The following is a 10,204-nucleotide window of genomic DNA, read 5'->3' as shown; positions in this document are numbered from 1 at the left end:
TAGGACCCACAGTTCTCCTTCACGCAGTAACCCTTGGTGACTTCATGTAGACAGTGGTTTTGTTGTGTGGTATGCCAGGGCCTTTTGAACATATTCACGCTGCTCAAATCATCTGAGGTTCCCATCCCCAACGACTCATTTGTCCACTAGTGGACTAATTAACCCACCACAGTGTTCGTGTTGAAAAGCATTGGGATTGATGCTTTAAAAGTCACACAGGAACAAATATTTATTGAGTGTGCGGCATGCACTGGGTACACTTCAGGGCACTGAGGACTCAGTAGTGAGTAAAGCATACACTTCAGGGCACTGGAGACTCAGTAGTGAGTAAAGCATACACTTCAGGGCACTGGGGACTCAGTAGTGAGTAAAGCATACACTTCAGGGCACTGGGGACTCAGTAGTGAGTAAAGCAATGTCCTTCCTTCACGGAGTTTATATTCTAGATAATATAAATAAGCAAGTAAGCACATGTCACATGTGGGTAAGTTCTATTAAGAAAGCTAAGGTGGAGTAAATGGCAAGAGAATGGTGTGTTGGGGAGAAGGGGTCTGTCTTAGATAAGATGATCAGAGAGCACCTCCTCCTGATGAGGTGACATGTGAACAGAAGCCTAGTGCAGTGGAGTGAGCCATGCAGTGGCTGGGCAAAGAGCGTTCCAGAGAGCAGAGGATGCAAAGGCCCTGAGGGGGAGCATAGTTGGGGTTTATGAAGAGGAGATCAGAGGCCAGGGCAACCGGGCCAAAACAAAGGGGGTGGGGAAGGAAAGGGGAGGACCATAGTGATGGTCTGGGGCCACAGCACTTGGGACCTTGTGATCTTCAGAACACCCCGTCCCTGGGGTTAGGGAAGCCAGGAGCGACTCCTTCTGTTTGAGTGTCAGATTCCTCCCGTAATGACCTTGGCACCATTAACTCTAGTGGGCTCACGGTCAGACCAGAATCCACTCCAAATCTGTGTTTGCTTTTCCTTGTTTTCATTATATCTCCTTTGAGCAAAAGCCTTTGTACCTGTCCTGTGTAAATACAAGAGCTGCTCCAGCAAAGGGGTCATGTGCCAAGATGTCAGAGGGAATGGAGCGGAGAGGGTATTGCAAGAGAGAAGGGTTAGAGACACATTTTCTCACCAGTGGAGCTATGAGCACCCAATGCCTCATTTCTAAAAACAAAAAAATACTGGGGAGAGTAAAGGAGGGTGGGGCAAGATAGGGGTAGGGGATTAAGAAGTACAAACTACAGTGCATAAAATAAATAAGCTATAAGGATATATTGTATGGCACAGGGAATTATAGCCATTATTTTAGAATAACTTTAAATGGAGTATAATCTATGAAATATTGAATTACTATTTTGTACACTTGAAACTAATATAACATTGTAAACCAACTATACTTCAATTTTAAAAATTGATAAATAAAAAAAGACTACTGCAAACATTAGTGATACCTCTGGCAAATCTTCCTTCCACGTTTATCAAGAAGTAGCACCTATTCAGTTCATCAGCACTTGGTTACGTACTGGTCTTCGGAGGAAGCACCATCTCCTTCCAGATTTGACTCCCTGCATCCGTTCTGCATGCAGGTTGAAGGAGGGCCTCTAAAATATACAATATATCCCTAGATTCAGGAAAGTTTTAGTGGGCTGTGCACTGGTCAGCACGGGTCCCATCGGCCAGGAGGGGCAGGCTGATCACATGGGTAAAGAGTGGGGATAGGGGACTTCCCTGGTGGTCCAGTGGTTAAGATTTCGCCTTCCAGTGCAGGGGGTGTGGGTTCGATCCCTGGTCGGGGAGCTAAGATCCCACATGCCTCGTGGCAAAAAACCAAAACATAAAACAGAAGCAATATTGTAACAAATTCAATAAAGACTTTAAAAGTGGTCCACATCAAAAAAAAAAAAAAAAAAGAGTAGGGATACCCCCACTGCACGACTAGCCCAGGTCCAGTTCTGGGAGCCACACCTCCAGGGAGACACTGGAAAACTTAAGTGTCCAGAAAAGAATGACCAGATGGTGAAAAGTCTGGAAACCTCATCATATGAGAAATGATTAAAGAAACTGGGCATGTTTAGCTGGTAACAAAAAGCTCAGAAGGCCATTGGTCCTCCAATATTTGAAGGGCTCTCACGTAAGCCCTACTGTGTAAGTGAGGCCAATAGAACATGTCTCTGTGAGGCAAATACTGACTCACATGAATAATAGGATCTTCAAGCTGGAAGGAAACTTTGTGGCTACTCAGTTCAAGTTTTTCATTTCTCAGGTGGAAGACCAAGGCCCGAAGAGACTGTTACTCCCTAGAATCACATAACTAGTCAGTGGCAGTCAATCAGAATTAGCTTTAGGTTATCTAAATCAACCCAGCCCCTTACTCTGCCCTATCCTCCCAGGGAAGAACTTAATAACAAAAGGAGAAATCCAAATATGAAGTGAGCTGTTCCAATGAATGTGCTTAGTCAGAAACCATCTCAGAGCAATACTATAGATCAGAGAATTTTCAGACTAGATGGGAAGTTGCATTAGATCAGGAATGACAAATATGTGGTACATATATCCAGACTTCCACCTTCCATGACCATGTCGAACGTGAAGAACTAATTATGACACAATTTTCCCGCTGAGTTCACAACACTCAAGTAATTCTGACCAATTAATTGAAGCGGGAAGCCAAGATGCTATTCCTGCCTAGAAAATCCATAGGATCCTTCCAATGTTAAGAACGGATTATAAATTAAAGAATGAATGACTAAACAGTGGAACAAAATTGGCCAGTGAAAGGATTCCTTTAGGATGTCAGAAACAAGCCATGTTTCCTATAAGAAGACTTCCTCTAGCTTGCTTGCTTCTGCCATTTTACTCATTATGTGCTCAGGGAATGTATCAGAACTGAAAAAAAGGAGAGATGGATTGAAAGTGGTAATGCTATTACCAGGAAAGCATAAAAAAACAGGATATCAGCCAAATAAGTGAATATAATACATATAGCCATTTAAAAATCACATTCTTCAAAATATTTAAGAATGATGGGAAACTATTTTTGGATGCAGGCAACAGAAACCAACTCTGGTTCTAACTAAAGTGAGAGAAAGAATTTATTAGAAATGTGTGGGTAGCTCAGTGTCGTAGCTTAGCTGCTGTAAAAGAATATGATATTCTAGGTGGCTTATAAACACCAGAAATTGATTTCTTATGTTTCTGGAGGCTGGGAAGTCCAAGATCAAGTCAACAGCAGATTCGGTGTCTGGTGAGAGCCAGACTTCCTGGTTCATAGACAGCTGTCTTGCTGTGTCCTCACATGGTGGAAGGGGCAAGGGAGCTCTCTGGGGTCTGTTTTTAGGGACACTAATTCTATTCCTGAGGACTCCATCCTCAGGACCTAATCACCTCCCAAAGATCTCACCTCCAAATACCATCACACTGGGAATTAGGTTTCAGCATATGAATTTTGGGGAACATAAATATTCAGTCTATAGTACTTAGAGAACCAAAGAAAACCCTGACCAACCAGGCCTTGGAAAGAAAAAAGCCCGGTGGCCTTGGGGAATGCAAGCCTCAGGCCCCTTCCTTAGGGGCCACTGTGGGATAAATCTGTTCTGTTTTCTGTTCCCATGTTACTCACTGAAGATTAAAACTCTCAACAAAAGATTGAGCTGGCCTTGGCTCTGGGGCAAAGGGCCAGTTCCTCCTATGCTACCAAGTTCTGGTATGAAACTCCAATAGTGGGCTTTCCTGGTGGCGCAGTGGTTAAGAATCTGCCTGCCAATGCAAGGGACACAGGTTCAAGCCCTGGCCTGGGATGATCCCACATGCCGTGGAGCAACTAAGCCCGTGCACCACAACTACTGAGCCTGAGCTCTAGAGCCTGCAAGCCACAACTACTGAGCCCACATGCCACAACTACTGAAGCCTACACGCCTAGAGCCTGTGCTTCGCAGCAAGAGAAGCCACGACAATGAGAAGCCCGCGCACCGCAACAAAGAGTAGCCCCTGCCCACCCCAACTAGAGAAAGCCCGCACACAGCAACAAAGGCCCAATGTAGCCAATAAATAAATAAATAAATAAATTTTATATTAAAAAAAAAAAAGAAGAAACTCCGATAGCCCAAAATTTCTGAATCCAAATCTAGACTTCCAGGCCATTTTGAAGGTATATGTGTCAAAGTAGGAGGACAGGACATGTTTTATGTAACAGTTTATTAGCCTGAATTATCATTAAAAAAGTTAAGGGCAGGCCTGAATATGGGGACCCCTCTTCCTGGACTTTTTTCTGTCATGATTCCCATCCACCTCCTGAACATGAGACCCTCCCCCTGCCGCCCTATGATGAAGAGCAAGCCCCCAGCTCACACTGCAGCCCAGAATCAAACTGTTCTGGAATCAAACGGGGGACAACAGCCCCTGATTCCCTGCAGGACTGAGCCGTGCATCTCCAGCGTTCATCACTCAGCGTGTCTCTTGCAGGCAGCTACCGTGGACAGAGACGCAGGGAATACAGCTGTGAGTAGGGCAGATGGGGCTCTGCACCCAGGAAGCTTGCCATCTAGTTGGAGAGAGCAACATGAAACAAATACACACAACTATGTAATTAAAATTGTGCTAAGCTCTAGAGAGGAAAAGAATTGAAAATTGTGAGCAAGAATAATGAGGGAGCAGAATATAGCTGGTGCAGGGCCATCCCAATGGCACCTCTGAGGAGAGATGTTCCCGCTGAGACTAGCAGGGACAGTAGTTAGTAATGCAAAGTAGGGAGGCCTGCTACGCTGAGGATGAGTGTGCTGGGAAGCCCTTCTGGAAAGACCTTGGCATATACGAACGTCTGAAGGAAGGTCCCCATGGCCAGAGTTTAATGAGCAAGGGGGACCCTGGGAGGAGAAAACAGCAGAGGTCAGATCATGCAGGGTCTGGTAGGACATGGTAAGATTTAAATTTTAATTCTAAATGTAAACGGAGGTCACTGAAGAGTTTTAAGAAGGGAAATGACATGATCAGACTTGCGCTTTTGAAAGCTCACTCTGGGGGCTGTGTGGAGAATGGATTGATGCGGGGAGAGTGTGAAAGCAGGAAGATGAAGTTAGTGCAGGGATCCTGGCAAGACACGATGATAGCTTTGAATTGAGGTGCGCGAGGGCGGGGGCGGGGTGAAGAAGTGGATGATTCAAGAAATGTCTAGGAGCTAGAATAGACAGGACTTTTAGTTATGGGAAGGGGGGGCCTGGGCGGGGTTAGGAATGACACTGGGGTGTCTGACCTGAGTAACTAGGCAGATGGAGGTGCCACTTACCCAAACTGGAAATACAGAAAGAAGGGCAGGTTTTAAGAGGAAGTTAAAAGTTAATTGGCCCTTAATTATCAGGGAACAGGACTTTAAAAGGAACAAGACATTTGGAGGCTGAACAGTGTATTGGGTGGCATCATATGAAAATGGCCATTTTTATAGGTTAAAAAATGCTCAAATATAGGCGATTGCATACGACCCAAACTAATAATTTCAATGTAAATCGATTTAAGGAAGAGAAGCCATCGATCTGTCTGCCCCAGTCCACTCCCACCCAGGACAGCTGTTTCATGCCTGTAACCAGTTAAGTTTTTACATTCAGCTCCAGAATTACATTCTAGACCCCCCAGCATGAACCTGAGTTTGAAAGAGCTGCAAGACAGCTCGGGCAGAGGGGGCCTCCCACAGCACCCTCAGCGCCAACTGCCCCAGCACATCCTGTCCTGGTCAGTTTCTCAGCCACCTGGCCTGAATCCTGCCTACTCACCCCAGAGAGCCCTTAAACATTCAGGACCCGAGGTTAATAATGGTGGGGCACACTGGAGCTGCCTGCCTGGCCATGAGGGGCCGTCCTTGACCCCAACACCCTCTGAATGCAACCCACTCCCTCAGCATTCAGAGTCCCACCTAGATTGTCCAGGTGGAGCCCCGATGCTGACTCAGGAGAGCCTTTCCAAGCAGAGGCAGTGTCATGGTCAGACAGAGAAGAACAGCACATCAGTCACTCCAAAGGAGTCATCGTCAGACACCATGATTGTCCCATAGAGATAGGTCTCACCAGCCAGGTCAGAGGCCCTGGGCCTCTCTCTGAGGCATCCTTTCGTGGGGGGACTTCAAGAGGAGCTGCCTCAGAGTCAGGCTGGCTGGGGAAAGGAGAGTCGTCGGCTGTGTCTTGCTGGACGGTAAGGAGTGTGCAGCTTCCTGGGATGGAAACCAGTGCCTGCCAGCAGGGGGTTCTCAGCCACAGAGCTGGAGTAGCACTAAAACAGAGACTATCTGGCTACTCAGTGCTCTGGACTGGGAATGTTCCTTATTCTTCCCAAGTGCCAGTGGGTACTTAGGGGAGGGGAGGGCAGTACTGAGAGTCAGAAACAGCATGAATCAGGGCCTTGGGGTGGTGGTGTTCTCAGTCCAGCAGAGAAGGGTACTAGTGGTCTGCTGTGTCCCATCCCTTGAAGCTGTGGTCATCTAGCCATCACTGACCGCAGTGAACATCCTCTCTGCTGACACACAGCCTCCTGTGAGACAGTCCAAGCACCCGGTTTGAGGGACACCCAGACATCCCATCACCAAGTTCCCTCTTTGCCTCAGGGACCAACATAGCTTAAATGCTGCCATCAGAGCACAGCCTCATTTCTGGAGGACTGAGTCATCTGAGTCCCTTACTCTAAAGAGAAGAGGAGGGTCAGGTAAGTCCAGGGAAGATGGAGAGGAAGTTGGAGTGCCGGACAGATGAGGCTTCAGGGTCACTTTCAGCGAAAGAAATAAGGGCCGTCAGACTGGAGCATGGAGAAGGACACACCTCCCTTCACGCTCACCCCTACCCCTTAGTGAGGAGCATACCAGCTGACACACACACCTCACCTCCCCTCTCCCCCAACCCCACCCTGGGAGGCCTTAAGATGGAGATGACTCAGCAATTAGCAGCCCCATCTCACACCCTGCGTTCCAGACAGGCCCAGATTTTGTCTGTCCCTGAACCTAACAAGCTCATGCACTCTGCCCCTTTTTGCAGGCTCTTCCCCTACCTCTCAGCCTAAAATATACTCTTTATCTACTTTGTTCTCCAATCAAATTTTCAAAGCCCAGCCGTAGGCACTCCTCCTCCCAGAAGACTTCCCTCAAGGGATCTCGTAGCATCACCTCTCCCAGCCTTGCATGAACCTGAATCAACAATCATGCGCATCGTTCTTTAATTTTTCCAAATGGATTAATGGTCTCCCTAGGGAGGCTGGGAGCTCCTGGAAGGATCAGGTTTAATACTGCAGTCCTACCACAGACATGCAGTAAGTGCATCGCCAAACATACTTGTGAACTAGATGGTTGATGCAGAAGTTGGGGACATACAGGTGGAAGACAAGTGACCATGGTTCAGACATCCCCTCAGTGAGGAAGCCAAAAGTCTCCGGTTGGGAGATTCTATATCACCCCGGCTTCTCTGCTGAGACAAAGTGTAGGTGAACAAGGGAGGAAGCAGGGAGATCCGTTGAGACACTGCTGCTGTAACCCATGCAAGAGATGATGGTGGCTGGGAGCCGTTAGGTAACAGTGGCGGAGGAGAGGATGGTCAGATTCTGGATCTACGCAAGGTAAAGCCAACAGGACTTCCTGACAGATTGGATATTGTGGGGAGAGTGGTGAGAGAAAGAAAGGTATTAAGGAAGGGCAGAGTGGCCATCAACTGCAGTGGGCAAGGCAGTGGGGGTAGTAGCTTTGGGGAAGACCAGGGGCAGGGTTTGGGGCATGCTGAGTTTGAAGTGTCTGTTACACATTGAAGCAGGTAAGGGAGTGTGCAATGTGGGAGAGAGGCCTGGCCTGGGTGCATAAATTCGGGTTTTGTAGGCATATCAATTTTATTTATTTATTTATTGAGGGGTATACTATTTTTTTTCTTTTTTTTCGGTATGCGGGCCTCTCACTGCCGTGGCCTCTCCCGTTGCGGAGCACAGGCTCCAGATGCACAGGCTCAGCGGCCATGGCTCACGGGCCCAGCTGCTCCGCGGCATGTGGGATCTTCCCGGACCAGGGCACGAACCCGCATCCCGTGCATCGGCAGGCGGACTCTCAACCACTGCACCACCAGGGAAGCCCAATTTTTTTAATTAACATTTACATTTCAAACAATGAGCTCAAGCATATACTGGCCCTACATTTAGATTTGATATGAAGATAAATGGACAGGCAGCTTTGAGGGTACAATGTATTCAACAACCAGAGACAACCTAGGGTGTGGTATAACTATATAACTTTATATACTCAGGAACACAAGTATAGGGACAAGCCATGTAATTGAAGGAAAAACCTCAGCCATTCAGGACTACACAGAGGTCCTTGGGCATATCGATTTTAGATGGATGGAGAGATAGAAAGGTGTGGGGCCAGGTAGGAGATGATTCCCATCCTCATTCCTCACTTTTTCCGACTGAGTGCTCCATTCCTGGAAAGGCTGATGGGTATTGAAAGGAAGGAATCCGATTTCCCCACAGGAACAATGTTATCATAGCAGATTAGGCTCCTGCCCAAGAACCTGTTGCTCAGTTTTTTAATGGCAGTGATCAGAAGATGGTATTTCCACAAGTCCTTAATATACTGAATGGAAAGCCTTCATGCTGTACAAGAAAGAGCTTCCTAAGGAGCCTGTTAGTCAAAGGAACAGGGGCACATTGACCTGCTCAGTAGAGCCATGCCTGGAGTGTCCATTTGCCCCAGTCCAGGGAGGCCTGGAGCATCAGTGGGAGCTTTCCCAGGTCTTACATGACTCTGCTTATTGGCTGCAAGGCCCTTTCAGTGAGGGCAGTTTTCACATGTACATTGGCTATTGTCACCCTAAGTTAGGAGAGGAGTATTTAGTCCAATCTTTATCCATCACACTAAGTTTAGGGAAGGTCAGCTCATGAAGAGATTCTGAACTCTTGAAGGGAGTAGATGTTGAGAAAAAAGGTGACACAGACCTGCCCTCAGTGGAAGCCTAGTTTGACAGATATAAGAGGATGACAGAACATTCCCAGGACAGGGCAAAGATCGCCAAGTAAACACCACTTCCCTTTATCTGGGAGCAGGGTAGAGAATGCAATCGTAAAACAGGATATGGCCAGGCCACCTTTCTGAAGAACGGATGCTGGGTGAGAAAGAGGATGTGAGAGGAGGAGAGAGAGAGAGAGTTACAGGCAAGGAAAACAACCTTGACCAAGGGGCTGAGTCCTGCTCGGGGCTGGGTCTGGAGTCAGGGTTGGGAGCTGAATTGAATCCCAGCAACTGCGTAGCCAAGGAGATGAGCAAGCTCAGGCGGGTCAGGGCAGGGAGGGGAGGCGCCACAGGCTGCAGGTGGCAGCCAGGCAGAAGAAGGGAGGGTGCCCTGACCAGGGGTGTCTGTGGGGCCTGATAGGCAGCAAGTGGGGCCTGTCGTCACTGAAGGAGCTCAGTTCCAAGGTGGAACTGATTCTCCCAAAAATGTTGAAGAAAATCTCTGTGCCCTCAGCTGGGAGGGTCTCTCCTCAGCTTTGGGAGAGCTTGTGGAGACCCTGCTGGAGGGGCTGTCAGGTCAGTGCTCCATGGGGTGCTGCAGTGGGCACTGGGCCCAGTGGGCAGTGGATGTGGCCTGAGCCCCAGGAACTGCAAGCAGGCAGATAGATGGGAAAGGGCACAGAGGGCACACCCTGGTCCAAGGAGGGGCCTTGAGAATTCTCACAGCTCATCCTCAGGCCTGGCTCCGGACCCTGCTGTGCTTGTGTTTCAGGTGTTTCCTGTTTTTATTAGTGTCACTGTTACTAAGGAGGATTGTCATCAATATTAATACATGCACGTGGCTCCCAGGATTCAGAAGCAAGGCCTGGTTCTCCTACTTTTCTACTTGCTGCTTCCTGGGCTGCTTGACTCATGCCCTAGATGGTGAGCCATCTCCAGATTCAATCCCAAGGCTTCATTCTCCTCACTCCCTCCCTGCCTTGGAACTCCCACTGCCTCAGCCTCCACCCGCCACCCCTGTATGGTTAGATCTCTGCCTCCAGGCCTGCCCTCCTCTGGGAGATGAAATTACATTGAAGACTAGGGACTTGGGATCAACCATTTGCAGAGCCCCTACTATGTACCAGGCTCTGTAATAAGCACGTCACACAAAATAGCCCTATTACTATTCCATTTTAAAGATGAAGAAATTAAGGCTTTGGGAGCTTAATAATAACGAGGAATCTAGGTTTGTCTGAATCCAAAACTGAG

This window comes from Mesoplodon bidens, assembly GCF_964165515.1.
Source record: "Mesoplodon bidens genome assembly, chromosome: 2".
Classification (NCBI taxonomy): Eukaryota; Metazoa; Chordata; class Mammalia; order Artiodactyla; family Ziphiidae; genus Mesoplodon; species Mesoplodon bidens.
Note: the sequence above shows the minus strand (reverse complement) of the source record.